The sequence below is a fragment of the Nasonia vitripennis genome, chromosome 5 (assembly GCF_009193385.2).
Source record: "Nasonia vitripennis strain AsymCx chromosome 5, Nvit_psr_1.1, whole genome shotgun sequence".
NCBI classification, from domain to species: Eukaryota; Metazoa; Arthropoda; class Insecta; order Hymenoptera; family Pteromalidae; genus Nasonia; species Nasonia vitripennis.
The window spans coordinates 734,720-752,198 of NC_045761.1; the positions used below are offsets into that span (position 1 = coordinate 734,720).

The 17,479-nt window shown below is 50.8% G+C and overlaps 1 protein-coding gene across 5 annotated transcripts in view; it reads right to left on the reverse strand.

The window, feature by feature from the left end:
* LOC103315329 overlaps positions 1-17,479 on the reverse strand; it is a 200,480-nt gene that overhangs the window by 174,785 nt on the left and 8,216 nt on the right. Inside the window, exon 6 of one of the 5 annotated variants that reach the window (XM_016986868.2) lies at positions 14,623-15,099. The exons of the other annotated variants lie outside the window; for them this stretch is intronic. The gene's annotated coding sequence lies outside the window, so the exon portion shown is untranslated. Of the gene's footprint in view, positions 1-14,622; positions 15,100-17,479 lie in introns of those variants that run through there. 5 annotated transcript variants of the gene reach the window in all.

The following is a 17,479-nucleotide window of genomic DNA, read 5'->3' on the forward strand; positions in this document are numbered from 1 at the left end:
AGGGGCCGGGGGAAGATAGCTACGAAGAAGTCATTAGAAACAGTTTAACTTAATTTCGAATATAAAAGTTGACGCGCGGCCGCAGATGTATAGTCGCCGTCCTTTTCAAAGGGGAGTAAGGGAGCGGCCAGCCGCGCGCGATAATCGCGAATTAAGTCGAAAGTCTGTTGCCTCTAATAATGCTCTCGATTTAACGATGGCCCGGCGACTTTGCATAATCGCGATATTAGTTTCAATTAATAAGCCGGGAGGCGAAAAACATCGAGGTAGTTTAAAGCGCAAAATATCGGGTAATTAGAGCCTACGGCCTCCTCGGGGCACGATAATTTCGCCGGCCATTTGCATTCGCACACGTGTAATTTCTTGCAGGAATTACGGCACAAGTTATTTTTCTCGCGCGACAATCGAGCTGTGACGGATTAATTTTGCCAAATATTAATTTATTTCGGGGGCTCCATTGCTTCCTCTTCAACTCAGAGCCAAGGCTGGATAAAGACAAGCGGGCTTTAGAAAAGGCTAATTGCTCGTCAATTGCGCGATAATTCGCGTATAATCCCGCAATATTTATCAAATTAAAGGGAAGCAGTAGCGCTGTACTATGCGTGACAATAAATTCTTCCACTCCGGCTTTTGCTCTCGGTTCGTTATCGCTTCATCGGGCGCCTTTAACGAGCTCCGTCTACGTGTATAATACGAAAGCGAGCGACATTCCCCTCATTACGGGAGCAGCCCGGCCAGCCTCGAAAAAGGGACGTCTCGTACACGCGCGCGCGCGAAACTTCGGGGCCAAAGACAAATGAAGAGAAACGGTCAATTTTCTGCAGGCCCTCGAAAAACGAGGAGGCGCACGAGCGCGTATATGGTCATGACCCGGCAATCCGGCTCTCTCTCTCTCTCTCTCTCTCTCTCTCGATAACGAGCTCGACCTTGTCTCGGGGCCAATAAAATCCCCCGCGGCAGTGGCCCTTCGCCCTGTAAATTCGCCCAGCGGACGACCACAAATCATCCCTAATTGTTAGATTTTCGGTAGCCCGAGCGCGCGCGCGATTCATCAGCACGTCGTTAGGGCCGCTTGTTCAGGTGATTTTCTGGGCCGCGCGAGGATTTTGATTTATCTTTCCGCGCGTCCCTCTCGTTTTGTCCTCGATGCGCGCCAATTTCTCGAGGCGTATGCGTAGCTTTGTCCCGGCGCCGATGCGGGATGAATTGGCGTCGCGAGCGATAAAAATCGGCCCGGATCGCTGAATGAATAACGCGGCTATTCATCTCTTTACAAGTGCTTTTGATAACCAATTGTAGGGCGTTTTTTCGCTCGGCGACGGGGAAAAACGCTCGTTTGAGCTCGGGCTGACACATTTGCGCGCAACGCGCTCGGCTGCACCGAAAACAATCGCTCGGACTGAAGCTTTTGCGAAATTTCATACAGGTAAGCGCGGCTTTTGAATAGAGAAAAAAAAAACAGAAAACCCGTTTTCGAGCGGCTTTTAGCTTTTCCCATATCAGTCGGTCGACGGGATTACGAAGCAAAGCGTTTTGCTCCAGCTGAATCTGAATTGCCTGCACAAGGCCGAAGAATCAGTAGCGAGCGATGACGCACGCGCGCATCGCAGCAGCCGAGCGATGACAATGTAGCTAACGAGCCATTCAGCCGACGCTAATATCGTAAATCAAGGCAAAAAGCCGCCTCGGAGGTGCGTCGCTACCGTCGCACGGCGGACTATTCCGCTCTTATTAGCCGACTGGTCGATGCTCCCGCGCAACGCCGTACGACGAAAGCACACGACGGGGCCAAAAGTATTTCGGTTTAATCTCTCCTTGTACTATACAGCGAGCTGTATATCGCGGCAGGGATTACTAGGGTAGGAGCAGAGGGCCGCAATGTTACGGCTAATCATAGTTGCACCGGTGTGCAGCGCGCCAACACGCGTCGCTCATATTGATGTAATGCTAATGACGACATTAATTGACCTGCGCCAACGGTGTTTGACGCAGCAAATAATTTGGCGTAGGTATACACACGCGCGCAAACACGGCGGGCGGGGATCAAACGGAAACGAAGCCTTGGCCTAGATCGAGAGCAAAAAGGCCCAGTGGGTGCATTAAAAGTTTGTTAACATTTCTAGGCGAGCGCGGCATCAATCAGCCGAGGGTGGCTCTCGACAATCCCTCGCTAACGCACGAGTGCGCTCGGCTGAGGGAATTTTCAATGATACTTTTTGTTTCCTCTGCACTCCAGCTTTTCTCTCATGATTCGGCCACGGCGCGGCTACGAATTTGCAGTAGCACGGCAGCGGAGAGGTAAGCAAACGGCTTTCCGCTTATGATGGCTGTATGCGAGCGTGCGTGTTCGCAGAGGCCAGAGGAAGAAGCTCCCCACCGCACACACGACCGCTCATTCTCTCTCTTTCTCTCTCACACACAGGAAGGAAATGGTGAAACTACTTTCGGCCCTACGGCGCACATAACGACACACACGCGCTCATACACACACAGACGGGGACGCGCGCTCAGACCGGCTCCCGAGAGTGGTTAAGCCCTGAAGCTGCGCCGCTGCCGACGAAAGTAAAACTTATCGCTCAAAGTCAATTCCAGAGAGATTTAGCGGTAATTGGAATCGTCCAAGGTCGTAAACATACCTTGTAACGAGTTTACGTCGCGGTAAGCGGCATTCCTCCCTGGATATCAGGAATTGCGTGGACATCAGCGGCGGACGGAGTAAAAAGCTATCCGCTGCCGCCGCCACCGAGGAATTAACGAAACGAAATCCGCGAGCGCAACTTGTCCGCGACCGAGACGCGAGAGAGACGCTGGGAGTCGAGCGGCCGAGGGCTCGTCGCTCTTTCTCCATATACGCTCGCGCGGAGCCGAGCCTGATGGAAGCTGTAATTTTCGGCCGCTCTCCGAGTTTCTTCGCTGCCTCTTTTTCCATGGGGGTCGTATCGCGATCCCGTCTCGCTCGTTCTTTGATTACGCCGGGAGATGCGTATGCGCGCTTATTATATGCTTCCGTGTGCCTCGGATTTGCCTTTTCTTCTCTCGCAGTGCATCGGGAAGTTATTCTGAAACATTTTTCGAAATTGTTAAAACTGCTTCATCCCTTTCGACTGATTTAACTCGATTCTGATAAACTTAGCGCGAGCACGAGGCTACCAAGCAGTGCAAAAATCCCGTCAACGAGATACGCGCGCGGATTATTTACAAGTAGGCCGCGCACGAGTGCTGCCGCTGCGCCTTAGGCCACGTAATAATTATGAATAGCACGCGGGAAAAGAGAGCAAATGGACCAGCTCGCGTATAGTAAGCACTGCGCCGCGGAGTCATTAGGAATATACGCAGCTGTTTTTATAATCGTCTAGTTATGCTTTACGGCGCATTAAGCTTTATTTATTCAGTTATTTGTCGTAAATTACGCGATTTCTGTTCGCAGCCGGGTTTTATTGTTCGCTTTTGCGCCCGTTAAAAACGAGTTTCGCCCGCGAAATTGATACGCCGCTGTGACGCTTCTGCAATAGACGAGCAGTGGAATTTCGTCGAATCAATAACAAACCAGTTATCACAGCGAGATTATAGACTCGCGGTTATAGACAGGCCGCGCATGTAATGCGCTGGAAATGTCATCGGACGCTATGCTAATAACGCGATATTACGATAACGGGCCACTATTAATTATCTTGATGATACGCTCCGCATAGTGTACGTCTCGGAGATAAAAAACATCCGAATATGGATCACATCCTTGGGCCGAATTTGTCGAGACCCCGATCGAAATCGAGGCATGAAAAAAAGACGAGGAAGAGAATAACTCGTCTCGCGTCTAATACAGTTGACGCGTTCGCGGGAAAAGGCGCAGTAGCTCTCGAGCTCTTGGAGTGCACAGAGCTGTTAGCGTGATGTTGATTCTTCGTGACTGTCCCAGTTCTCGGAGCCGTGTACGTAGAGGAAAGTGACTGGCTCGCCAGCGAAATGGAAAAAGAAGAAAGAGCAGCGCGACGTCGTACGTGCATCATACATGCGCTGTAACCCCACATGAATTTGATCGATCCTAAGCCTCTCGCGCTAGAAAACACCTCGGATATTGAATCCGGCCACTTCCGTGCGCCGGCACATTCGTAATTTCGAGCGCTCGCGGGGAAACCCGATCCATCGGTGATACGACGAATGTCGCTTCCTCCTCCTATACTCGCGTCCCAGATCGCGTCGTTTTCCGGACGTTAAAAATTTGTTATTTCGGCTTTTAATTAACCCGCTTATCGCGGCCCATCTTTGACATAATATACAGTTAATGCCCGCTCCTCATAGGCCGGCTTGCGTTTCGTGGAATTTCAGCCGAGTTATCGAGCGATCGCATAATTTCAGTCCGGCCCGCTTGAAAGTTGATACACACGTATATACTAATACGCTTTTGTATACGCGAGAGCCGGTGAACGGCGTGCGACGAAGGAACTGATTCAACTGCAGCACGATTGCGCTTGCGTAGCTTTTCCTTTCCCACAGATTTTAATCGCCGGCTGCGTTCATGAATATCGGAATTCTCGATTATTATAACGAATATTCGGCCGATCTAATTCCCGATCCTCTAATTGGCTGCACAAAATTCGTCGTCCCTGCGTGCGATCGCGCTAATGGGAGCCTGTTATGGGCATACCGTGGACGTCCCCAACTCGATGATTTATGAGTCGGTCCGAAAACATCGAGAAGGAGAAGAAAAAGCCCGTGATGAATTTGTTCGATTCGGAGAAAACAGAGCGGCTTTATTAGCATTTCCCGCATCTGATAAGCCGGCCATTAAAGCGATTGTGCAACAGCCGCATATCTCAGCCAGTCATCCGGCTGAGACCGCTCGCGTCACTTTCCAATCCATTATGCACTTTCTCCGAAATTAACAAAACAATTTTCCACACACTTGCCACAAGCCAGCCACTACAAGCCGCACGCAGTCGAGTGTGGTGGCCGCCCACGAAAAAAACTTATTATCCAAAACCGCGAAACCACAACAATCGCAACGAGCCGAGAGAGCCGTGTGAGCAGACCCTTGGACTTTCGTTTCTGCGGAGCAGCTCTCTCGCGCAGACATCAGACACACGGAGCCAATCTCATTTCGCGCCGGTCACGACTCTCGGGGCTCGAGAGTCGCGCGAGACGATATAGTTTTCCGACACCTTCGAAAAAAGGCCCTTGCGGTGCACAAACGGAGGAACGGGAACTGGAACAACACTTTCACTGCACGGCTGTATCAACAGACGTATGCGCGCACAGACATCGGGGCTATTTGCAAACGAGAGAGCCAGTTTACAAGTCAGCGCCGGCTCATTGTCGTCGGCCTACCGCACCGAGCGCCGGGTGTTACGTATGGATATCTCAGAGCACACGATTCGATTTCTAGTCGCGACTCGTGCACTTTATCCCGCGGGCTTTTGTCGCGGTTTAGCCGGCAATTTGCCGTCCCTCTCTCTCTCACTCACTCGGCTCTCCGCACACATACACGTACACTTGGAACGAAGGTGCAGAGTAGCGTGGGTTTTAGAACTGTGCGATCTCGTTAGCGGGACCGGCTTGATTGTACACTTGTCATGTTAATTTCCGGACGCGACGACGCTGCGGATGCCTCACATGCGCCGTCGAAAGCCGAGCGGGAACAGCCGAGTGCTCACTTTGCAATTTTTGCCGAGTTTGCAGTATAGGGAATTAGGAACGCTCTCGCGGCGAAAGTTGCAGAATTTTTATCGAGCACTCGATTGAACGTTCGAAATTCGCGGCTCTAGACGTTTTTTTAATAAAAACTTCGTCGCTCGCGCGATCCGAGCGAAAGCTTCCGTACTTGTTTCAACGGTTTCAACAGAATAATCAATCTGGAAAAATTCGCGCGCACCGCTGGTGTGTACATGCGGACTCTATAGCGTGAAATGAATTTTCGAATAATTTTCATTTTTGCGAGGCCATTTTCGAGAGAATCGGTTTTTTTATTTCGTTTTTTGCCGGAAAACGCTTTGCAGAAACGATTGAATCGCGCCTATTGTGCTCTGCGAGCTTTCGAAATGTGAAAAATTGAAATCCTTTTGTTCACATCTCTGTGGAAGTCGCAGGAAAATTAATTGAAAATTTTTCCATCGGTATTTTATAGTTTTTTTTTAATTTTTTGTATTCTGTACAACGTTTCGTCAAGTCCGCTCCAGTGCATCGAGGTAGACAGTTTTAGCTTCTGTTCGATCGATGGACTCGAAAGTGTATTGCCATCTCTTCGAATGACTTGACGAAGCGAAGTGAATTAGTAAATGGACATTTCTGTCAATTGTAAAATATCTATATGATGTCTATTTGTTGTAGAACAACGAAACTTATCTAAATGTCGCATTATTAGTGCCTACAGATTGAACATTGCATAATGGGCTGATTATGAAAAGAGAAATCCGTGTACTGAAGTCTAGTGAATAACGATTAGGTAATACTGCAGACAATTTACCGTTCTCCCATTTTTACTTCTGAAAATCAAATCGTGCGCTCAGAAATTGCATTACACTAGTCACCTGATGCCTACGTTCCTTTAAGCCAATATTGTTCAATGCGCACCAGGCGGCGCAGGGTATGAAAGTATAAGCAGAGCTAACCCGTATAATGGCTCCGGATTTTCAATCTCGGCCCATAAATATTTCTTCGGAATGCGCCAAAGACACTTGGCGATAAAATAAATCGGAAAAATTAATCCCGCGTCCACTACGTTCGTTAAACTCGGCCTCTATCCTATTTTCGCGCTTGTTCACGTGCGCACAGCCCGGCGGCAACAACGGTCGAGGATTATTCCGTATCGTCCTATAAAAATATAAAAGAGAGAGAGAGAGAGAGAGAGAGAGAGAGAGAGAGTCACGGGCAATAACGACGACCAAAGCCTACAAGGTCCGTTAAATCGAACGACTCTGCGACTGCACTGACTATCTCTTTTTGCCCATTGATACACGTACGTATGTACGTATATTCGCGGCGTGTATCTCTGAAAACGCGCGTGAGTTATGCTGAATCCGGCGGAACCGCCGCAAGACCTTATAACGCTCGCCGGCAGATAACTGCAATTGAATTAATACAATGGGCCTTTATACACTCCGATATTCGGACTGCGCTCGCTCGTTTCGCTTATTCCCTCCCCGGCTTCTTCTCCTTTTCCGCCTGCTGCCCCCTTTTATCTCTATGATTTCGTCTCTCTCTCCCTCTCTCGCCGATGCATATATGTATTGCCGCGAGATGGAGTCGAGTGGTACTCCCAAAACAGAACTTGCGGCAGTTCGAGAAATCCTTGCAAAGGACGCGACTCATCGATGAAATATTCATGAGCGCTGCGCTTCGGCTGCACACCAAGATTCGAGTGCCTTGATCCGTGACTTTGTGTGTACACACCGTACGCGCGCCTCGCGTCCTTTTCCTTCCTTCCTTGACTCCCAGCCTCTTCTTTCTCCCGTCGCCCACTCGCGCGATGCTCGGACATCCGTGCAAATTAATGTCGGCTGAATATTTCCGAGGCCTCTCCGTCTTCGTTATTGGAATGCGCGCGCTGTTTACACGAATTTAAGATCCCCTGATTACGAATTCATTGTACGTATAAATAATTATCCCACCGAGTCGGACGCAAACACGGCGTATCATCACAACGCGCGACCGGAGTAAGCTTCTTTTTTACAAGCTTTTTTCAGACTCTTAAACACGCCGCCAGCGGGCAAACAACAAATTCCATTTCAAAGTGCTCAAACTCGTTAAACTGCACACGGCATTTTATCCATCACACACAAAGGTTTTTTCAGCGCGAGGAAGCAATAGGGGAAAAACAAGGAAGCACACAGAAGTATGTGGGAGGGCAGACTGCAATAGCGGCCGAATGAATGCAAAAAAAGTCAATTTTGTTCGGCCGTGTTCCGGGCGCTCCGATCTACCCCGTCTGCCCTGCTCAAAACACAATAATGCCAGGCTTGGTAGCTTTTTCACGCAAACTAACACGTTGATGGAAAATCGCCGAGGACGCGGCGCGAGCCATCCTCGAAAAAAAAGAAGAGCCTCGAGCAACGGTGGTCAGGCAAAACGTCGCCGAGTCGAGAGCTCTCGGCTGCCGCCGCCATCGCCACTGGATATTCCGAAATAACGCCGAGCGTATGTTTGGCCGGCACAGTAAACATTGCCGGTTTTTCTATAGCTGCCCGCCGCGCCAGATAGACTATTTTTTGGCTCAAGAGCGACAGCAAACAAAACGGAAAACACCTATTCCGGCCGCGATCGAGGTATATTCGCTTCTCCGGTGATAGGATCTGCGAGCAGAATTACGGGATATGCCTCATTTTTCCGCAGGCGCGGAAACCGGGGGGTAACCCAGTCATTCGTCTAAATCATTCGGCGAAATTCGCAAACAAAATCGAAAAACAGAGAAACACAATTCATTTGGCTGTACACGTCACGGCATTGACCGAGGCTCGCTGCAGTTCGTTTTGCGCAGCGACGCCATCGCTGTTCCGCGTCTCTATCCCTCACGCCGGCTGTTAATTTAAAGCGAACGCGATATTTAAACTTCGACGAAGCGATTTTCCGGCGAAAAAGAGAGACGCGACTGCGTGAAAAAATGGTCGAACGAGCGCGCTCTAAACGCTTTTGCTCTTTCCGAATTGGATTTTTCTATTCGCGCGCACTGTTGAACATTCAAACGTTTCGCTAAGATTTTCGCGTTTATTTCGAGAAGCTATGCGGGATTCCGGGAAACGCTCTCATCTCTTCGGGGATAAAGTAGGTCGAGAAGCGCGCCGCTCGAGGAATGCAATCCGCCCCGTCGCGATGACGGTGTACTAGTTTTATGATGACAATTTCAGTCCTGAAGCGCCTTTTTCCGTTTTAACGTAGCGTAAAATGACTATGGAATCGCATTGCACTGCAGCAGCAGCACCAGCAGTGAGAGACAAAATATAAACGTAAGCGATATAAAACGAAAACGGCCCTTTTACTCGGATGTGCGCGTGTCTCTCTGGAATGAGATGCTCTCGCGATGATTTAATAGAAGCGTTTAGGTTTCCAAAATCAAAAGGCTCGGAATGAGCCCGACTGGAGTCGCAGCCCAAAGGAGATTCCCATTTTCCGAAAGTGCTCGTAAAAATGTCTTTGGAAAAATACGTTCTCGGCGAGCGCGTGCGCGCCGTGCCACCATCAACTCGGTTGCGCGAGCGTACGCGCACACACACACACAACTCAATCCCGAGATTAGTTTTTCGCTCGAACGAGCGCGGCCCAATTTCGACGTTTTCGCCGCGTCAAACGCGAAAGATCAGCCCGACGACTGCGAGGAGAGACGGCGAGGAGCAGGAGAGAGAGGAGGACAAGCGAGTTAATCTTCATTGCGGCCAAAGAAAAACCCCCTTACAAGAGCGATTAAACTCCTGGCTCCTCCTCCTCCTCGTCGTCTCGTTTCCTCGGGCGCTGCTGCACCGAAGTCTGCGCCAAGATTGCAGAATTAAAAGGAGGGAAAAAGCCCGGCTCGAGTCGGAACCGAGGAAAAGGAAAACGTCGCTGCATTACGATATGCGCGGGCCTCTCGCGTGACAAGAGCGTTTACCTCGAGACGCAGAGGAGAAATTGAAAATTTCCTTGTCATCGGGCTCGCGGAGCCGCGGGAAACGCGAAATTCGTCGCGTCCTCACGCGTGTGCCCATCGCATGCGCAGCGCGTGCAAAGACGAACTCCCCTCGACAAGAGCGTCAACGCCAGTGGCCCGGAGCAAGAGACAGCGGCTCCCGTCTCGGTCTCCCTCGCGGCCGGTGTCAAAGGTGCTTTTTGCCCCGGCGGCGCATGCAATTTCTGATGCGGCAGCCCTGAGCCAGTGCTGCATCAATCTTCGTTGCGACTACCCGAGAAAAAAGCGGCATAATACGTTTTATCAGGCCCCACTGTCTCTCGCTCGCGCTGCACGCACACAGACAAACGCACACAGGCTGCCGAAGAACGCACGAGCGGAGACGCTGCAGCCGTTCTTCCATTCTCGCTCCGTCGCGCTCTGCGAATTTATTCAGCGCATTCGGCCGCGTGATTCGTTCGGCTTTCCTCGCCTAAATGGACGGTTATAAATTGCCGATAATGAGAGCGGAGGGGCCTTTAGCCGATCCTTCGTCTCTCGAGGGGAGAGAGGCACGGCGTACGGCGGCGCAAACGAAGCTGCAGGTTTTTGTCGCGCGCGTGTCAATGTTTGCCTCTCTTTCTCTCTTCCTCTTCCTCCTCGAGCCGTGTTCCGCCTTTTTTCCGCGCTGCGGTTCTCTGCGCGCCCGCCTATCATCGACTCCGCGTCGCATATCGAGACGTTCGGACGATACCGAGGAGCCGCCCTCGAGCAAACATTGAAATTTGATTAGGCGAGCAAGAAGCCCGATAAATCAGCGCGACCGATTTTCGGCGAAGCAGCTGTCAACCGAGTTTCGTTTCGGTTCCGCTAAGCAGAATATTAACGGACCAGGACGAGAGCTGCTGCTGCTGCTGCGAATAATTTGTTCTTTCCGCGAGGTCATTTGCATTCTAAAGACGATGGTAAATTACGAGCTCTCTCGGCTCGGGCTCTCCGCCCGCCAGTGTATATCTGTATTCTTGCCGCGAGCTCTTAGAATGGATCCCTGATGAAAATTAAACAGTTCGCGTTTTTCTTTGCCGGGCTCTCTTTTCTCCGGCACCTTTCTCGCGCGAGTTTACCGAGGCTCGCAATTAAAAACGCGCGCACAGCCAACCAGCCAGCATTTGGAGAAATGATTTTCTCGAAAACGAGTTATAAGCGGGGTCTGACAAATATGCGCGAGTCACGTGCGCGCGCAGGAAACGATCGGTAAAAAAGCCGTTTAAATCGGCTCCAAGGCACCTGCACACGACCTCGTTAAAGCACGCGAAATTATTGCGCCTTCGAACGGGTCCAATACTTGCGAAATAAATCGCGCGGGCTACACATAATGCATTTATCAGCTGCGTTGCATCATGGTGCGCAAGTGCAGCAAACTCCGCCAGCTTTTAATCAAAGGTTAATGGCCCCCGAATTCCTTATTCAAAAATCGCTCGCAGATCAATCTTGTAAATTGAATCCGCTCGCTGGCTTTTCCTCGTGCGCGCGTATACCGGGCTATGCCATACATCCTACTCGAAAATCCAACGGCGGAGAGCGAGAAGGCTTCGGAAGACGGAGAAAGTAATATTCCGATACAGCGGATAGATCCGATTGCCCGGAACTCGCGCGAGTGCGCTGCTACGTTAGTCTGCTCCGTGAAATCCGAATACATTTACGAGCTTTATATGGGTCGCACTGAATTCGATTGATCCGTTTCTGCGTTTCTTTCTCTCCATCGGAGGTATATCCCCTTTACTTCCGCAACGCGAACACTCGCAACATTCGCTGCTCGATTTTTCGCGCAAACGGATTAATTTTTCTCCCAGGAAAACGAGCTGCTGCAGTGGATTTCTTTTTGTCCTTGCTCCCTCGGACGGATGTGTGTATACCATTTGCTCGAGCTCTACGAGAGCAAGAGAGAGTTGCTGCCGCGTCGTTACGCGACTTTTTTCGACCGTGTATAAAGGCTCATTGCGCATGAGTTTTTAATTGAATATTTAGCGTGACGAAAAAAGCCGCGCGTCCCCGCTCCGTGTATAAACTTTTAATTGCCATCTGCGTTTAATCACTACCGGACGTCCTTTGAGTTTCTCACTTTACGTTGGAAAACTGCTACCGTTTTCGCGCGAATTATGCAACTCGGAGATTCCGCGTTTTACGCAAAACTGCACGTCGAGCATAAAAACGACGAGCTCCATCCGCACCTTCGACTTTCAGCACTTCTGAACAAACAGAGCATGCGCGAGAGAATATTATCATCTCGTTATCTGCGGTTTACACGTCCTAGTGCCCCACCAAAGCCAACGACGGCGCGGATTTTGCGGAACGGCGTCGAAAAGGAGTCTTAACCGAGTTCGACTTTATTCGCGCGCGCGCAAACAGCAATTATCGTGCATCGTCCGTGCGCCGAGCGCACAGCCGAACAAAAGACTCTCTTACGTAGTATTCGGCGATAAGAGCCCGCAGCGAACTGGGCCAAAACGCACATTTTGCGTCGAATTGAACAATGCCTCCGATCCTTGTTAATTCAACGCGTTCTTGTGCAAACGCGTCGGGGTTACGTGTAATTTTCCTACGTATACGCGGGCGATAAAAGCTTTCTCCCGCACCTATACACCTGTACACGTATAGCCGAGCACATAGACATGGTCGCGCGAGATAAGGACACGTAACCGCATGTTTTTCGAATAAACACGCCATAACCGGGCAAATTCTCGCAGCTCTGCCTTCTCTCCGACACATCCTCTTTTTACGCACTGCGCAAACAGAAACGATCGTTTAAGTGCCTCGCGAGTATTTACAGCCGAAGATAATCTGGATTAACGCTCGCGCGGAGAGCTCGTCAACGCCCGAGGAAAAGCGAAAACTTCATATATCCGCGAAGCCAGAATTTATCTCCGCTGCTTTCTTTGCCCGCAGAGTTCGCTCGGCGGGTTATTTCCCATCGAAGCATATTCGCGGGCAAACACCATCCCGAATCCCGATATCGGAACTATATACCGTGCGTCAAAGGCAGCTCCGGCAATCACGCTCGCAAAGTTTATTCGCGGCGCACGCAAACATCCGAAGGCTCAAACATCAATTACAGTACATCTCTGCGGAAGCCGCGAGTGCGCATTTCGCGTTGACAGGCGCGGATAGACAGACAAAGTACTGCGCATACGCGAGCCGGTCCACCCATCGTCGTGCGACGTGTACACGCGCGGCTTATCTGCAGCGACGACAGAGGATTTTCCTGCGGCGGCGACGACCAAAGACGAGGCTCCGGCGAGAGGAAACCGGAAGCACTCGAGGGCCTACGCTTCCCCGCGTCTCCTCTCTTTGGGAACAAACATCACACAGCGGAGGAGCCCTGGGTGATTTAGCAGTCGCGGCGTATTTGCGCCCGCTTTTGCCGCGCCATTACCGAGCACCTCGCCGAATATTGCGATTTCCGTCCTCCTCCTTTATCTTTATCTCCCGCCCACAAGCCGCCTGTAGATGCTCTAATACGCGTGACGTCTGCTCGTGGAATGGCCCACTTCCTCTTTGTCCTCTGTGCACACGAGGTGTACACACGCTTGCGCACGCGTTTAGCGAGCTGGCAGGAGATATGCCTCTCCTCGCTCTATAATTAAAGTTCCACGCTCGCGCGCTATCTCTCTCTCTCTCTCTCTCTCTCTCTCTCTCTCTCTCTCTCTCGTCCTCCCTCGCCGCCTCGGCGCAGCTTCTCCCCGCGCGTATACATGTAGGTAATCGCCGATAGCGACGGAATTCCAAACGAGCTCTACTTCGATTAACATCGTCGCCCTTGGCGGATTGTACTTAACGCATGTTTAATGCATCTGTGGTACGGCGGCGGTGCTGGCTGCGACGACGACGAGAGCGACGACTTCGATGAGGACGACAAGCGCACGAGAGGAAAAGAGAGAGAGAGAGAGAGACCGCCGCGGGAGTCACATATACACGAAGCGTTAATTAGCCTCCGCTCCGACGTTCGTCGATTTCGCTCTCCGTCACTCCCCCCCCCCCACCCGCACAGCAAGCGAAACCCCGATGAAACGATTCATCGGGTTTTCGCTCGACTGATGTTTATATGGCTGCTGCTACCGAGGCTCGCATCTTTCTTATTAGAGAGGGACAGCTGAAGGAGTCGTCCTTGGACCTCCCCGTAGCTCCCTTTCCCCCTCCTCTCTCGGCTGGCTCTTCAACTTTTCGAATCGAATCTGCATCTGCGCATTTCAGCTATTAAACGCAAACATTATGACGGTCTACTTTTATCATTGAAACGGAAGTCTGATTTCAAGCGAATGAAGCGCGCTCGGCTGCAAAATGCAAGACAAGCCGCGTGGGTCTAGTTTTTTTCTTCGCGCTTCTCTCCTTGTCGGCACACATCTACATTCAGCCGTCGGTTCGCCGCCGCGCATGCAGTTGTCACTGGCGCAGTACCGTTTCTCGAAATTCAATACGGCGGCTTAGCTAAGCAGCTCTTCAGCCGAAATAAAGGAAGCCGCTAGAAAATAAAAAACCGGCAGGAAGACGCTGGAGCAAATGAAAGACACGCAACTGGGACCTGACGCGGGGACGTGGCCGCATGTGTATACCCACAGCACATGTAACTCCTGGCTTGTCTGTGCCTGAACGCTGGCGTCTAAGCCAATAACGTTCGAGAATTTCCTGGCCAAGATTGCTTACGGTCTCTCTCTCCCTCTGTCTTCGGCTCTGCGGTTTCGCGACGCGAGTACAAAGGGCCGCTCGCGACAGTCGCGCGCATAAGTTATGGGAGCAACGCGCGAGAAGCGGCTCTCCGGCTTCCCCACCCACGCGACGAGTCCGCGCCTCGCGCTCGCAGCGTCTGCAGTGCGTATGCCAACGCCTGTGAGAGCGAACCGATGCCTCTGCTTCCATATAGGAGATGCTCAACGAACAAAGAGAAATGGACCCGGGAGGAAAGCCCTGATTTTTGTTTAATTAGAGCGGGTTCTAGCCGGCAATCGGGGAAGCACCGGGAGCCGTGCTCTAGGTTGTATTAGCTCTTATGCACTCGTGAACAGAGATGCGAAATCGTTGATTACAGTTATTTTTGTACTTCCAGACTGCCTGTCACGCTTTGCTAAATCAACCAACGCAGGATAGGGGCAAATATAGCACTGGATGCAACAATAACATATTCCTAGCCACAGTCTCGGCTGGATGCAGTCGCGCAGGAAGGAAGCCGGTTGTACAAGGCTACGGCAACGACGACGACGACGACGAAGGAGATGGAGAGAGGAGAAGACGAGGAGAGAACGAGGAGCCGAGAGACCGTCATTAATCCGGGACGCGAATGATTTAGCACTCGCGCGAAATGATGTGCAATCTAAATTTTTTTCCGGCGATTATTAACTTGATTGGGCCGATTTTTTCTCTGCTCCCGCCTCGTCTCTCACGCTCGCGAGCCTTATGCAGAGAGAGGGTTGCGCTACCGAGGCTGACGCGGCTGCAGGATGCAAAAGCGGGCGACAGCAAAAACTCGACGTTGCCTGTAACCGAGAAGATGAATTTATGGAAATAAGACGATATTTTACAAAATTTCATAAAAAAATGAGTAAGAGAAAATACTGAGCTTTCGAATACCAAACATTTTGGACGCTTCCAACAAGGTCATCACAACACACGCGGATGACTGAAAAAAAGAAAACCTCGCAAACGCTCGTGAGCCAAGCGGGCGTCATTAATCCAGCGCCCGAATGATTTAGTGTCGCACCGACTGATCCTCCTAAACGCAACGAGGTCGTCCCTCCAAAGCGAGCGAAAAAAGCAACAGAGACACAGCGAAATTAAAGCAAACGAAATGAGAGAAAAAAGTCGAAACTGCATCAGAAGCCCGCACGGTCGAGGGCAAGCGTACTTAGGTGGGGGCAGAAAAACCGCGAGAGGGAGAGAGAGCGAGAGAGAGCGAGAAAGAAAGATCGCACTGCGCACGGTCTGGCCGATACCCAAATACGCCAGGAGTGAGCGAGAGGGAAGAAGATCGCGGTCAGAGCAGAGGAGCAGCGGCAGGCGGGGAAGGGGTAATGATGGATAGGGGCAATTAAGCGAACCGCCCTGCGATCGCTCTCCCGCTCTCCGTCTCTTTCCCTCTATATTGCTCCCTTTTTCTTCGCGAGAGTGCGACTCTATATACACACATACGCGTGCGAATGCGTGCGGCGTCGGAAACCTGTATCGGCAAGCAACTCTGTATAGGTACGTCGTCGTCGTCGGCGGCGGCGGCGGCGGCAGAGTTGTCCCCCTTTAAAGGCTACGCGTACGTGAGAGCCAAGTTGGACTTGCCGCAGCAGTTTCGCTATATGTCGGCTCCGGCGGCGGTTGCTTGACTTTGTAATGGGCCGGAATGGTGGTTATTACGAGCGAGGGGTAGCTAGGCGCACGGGGTATAATGTAGATATAGAGAAGCACGAGAGAATGGCTGTTGTGGATTTGTTTTGATGTGCGGGTGCGTAATGGAGGCGTGCTCGCAGTCACAGGGGACTCGAGAACAAATATGGGTATCGTCGAGGTGTTTTATGTGTCGGATCCAAAGCCAGAGCTCCCGCACCCCACGCCGAGTGGACGTCATTTTTATCGATCGATCGGTGGGTGATGCGTATTTGCTTTCCATCGATCGATGATTTATTCGGAAAGCACTCGTTCTAGAATAATTCCTTTCAAAGTTTTACAGGCTAAACTCCCCGGATGATTTCAGTCTAATTAGAAAGAAAAGAGGGGATAGTCACGAGCGAGAAAATAAGAAACAAACGAAGGGCGTAGGCAAGATACGTCGAGATGTCTGCCTGGATATAAGATGGAGAGAGAGAGAGAGACTCGCGAGCGCGTGTCCGTTCGTCGAGGAGATTAGATCGGGAGAGGGAGAGAGAGCGGGCCAAGTCAGCTCGCGCGCACGCTCTTCCTTTGAGAAAGCAATCTCCTGAAATTCGAGTCTAAATAGGTACACAACGAGGGAGCATCAATTTGATTAGAGATTTCGTATATACGGGGCCCACTCCATCACGTTAATTCGAGGGAATACCGCCGCCGCCGTCGCTGCTCGACTTTCCTTGGTAGCGTGCTCTCCAGCTCGCCTTATTCTTTAACAATGTTCCATCAGGCCGATACAGCACCCGTGATTATTTATCCAGCTCGAAAATGAATAATACCGAGCGTACGCTTGATTATCCTTCGTTTATCTCACATTGTTGCGCGGCGGATATTGAATCGTCCGCCGTAAGTATGCTCTGCTCCTGGACGAGGGTCCGCGGGATTAATCAATGGCTGAAATGAAAGTTTGGGTCAACAATTTTTCTGAGCTACTATTCCTTAAAAGAATACGTGAAAAATTCTTGGTCTTCCGATCTATTTTGTTAGTTTCCAATTGAAATTACCCTCGTGAACGATAGTGGCGTTAGAATGCTCGTATGACAATAGCAACACGTAGGCGTACCTGACTCTTTTTTTAATGACGATGTCCGCGTCACATTGAGGATAGTATTTCATCACTAGGCAACGCGCGGTGATTGTACTTTGATTTTGAAGTGTGTCTAACTGCACTATCGAGATTGATGAGCCTCGTCTACAATCTAACGCACCTGTCCAACCCTGTGCGGGTGATCTACGAACCTACTCACGCTCATGAAATACGTGCTCCACTTCCGCTTTATAAAAGCAAAGACCATTATTCGCAATTAAAACATCGTCGCTGCCATTCTGTTCAAGAAATTCCTTTTGGATTATTAGATGGGTATAGCGCGCGCCTGTACATTTAGCTTCTAGACTAGAAAAAAATGTCGTTCATACTGTACACAGATCCGTTTCCTGTTTGCCAATTTTTATCATACTTTTCGACGCGCCGACTTGCTGGAACCTCGTCGAATTCTCACTGCC